Raw genomic sequence first — 612 nt, forward strand, 5'->3', positions numbered from 1 at the left:
TGACCAAACCACCTCAACAACCCCTCTTCTGCCCTCTGACTAATGCTTTTATTAACTCCACACCTTCTCCTAATTTCCACACTCTGAATTTTCTGCATAATATTTACACCACACATTGCCCTTAGACAGGACATCTCCACTGCCTCCAACCATCTCCTCGCTGCTGCATTTATCACCCAAGCTTCACATCCATATAAGAGTGTTGGTACTACTATACCTTCATACATTCCCTTCTTTGCCTCCATAGATAACGTTTTTTGACTCCACATATACCTCAACGCACCACTCACCTTTTTTCCCTCATCAATTCTATGATTAACCTCATCCTTCATAAATCCATCCGCCGACACGTCAACTCCCAAGTATCTGAAAACATTCACTTCTTCCATACTCCTCCTCCCCAATTTGATATCCAATTTTTCTTTATCTAAATCATTTGATACCCTCATCACCTTACTCTTTTCTATGTTCACTTTCAACTTTCTACCTTTACACACATTCTCAAACTCATCTACTAACCTTTGCAATTTTTCTTTAGAATCTCCCATAAGCACAGTATCATCAGCAAAAAGTAACTGTGTCAATTCCCATTTTGAATTTGATTCCCCATAA

Source organism: Cherax quadricarinatus, chromosome 84 (assembly GCF_038502225.1).
Source record: "Cherax quadricarinatus isolate ZL_2023a chromosome 84, ASM3850222v1, whole genome shotgun sequence".
In the NCBI taxonomy this organism is placed as follows: Eukaryota; Metazoa; Arthropoda; class Malacostraca; order Decapoda; family Parastacidae; genus Cherax; species Cherax quadricarinatus.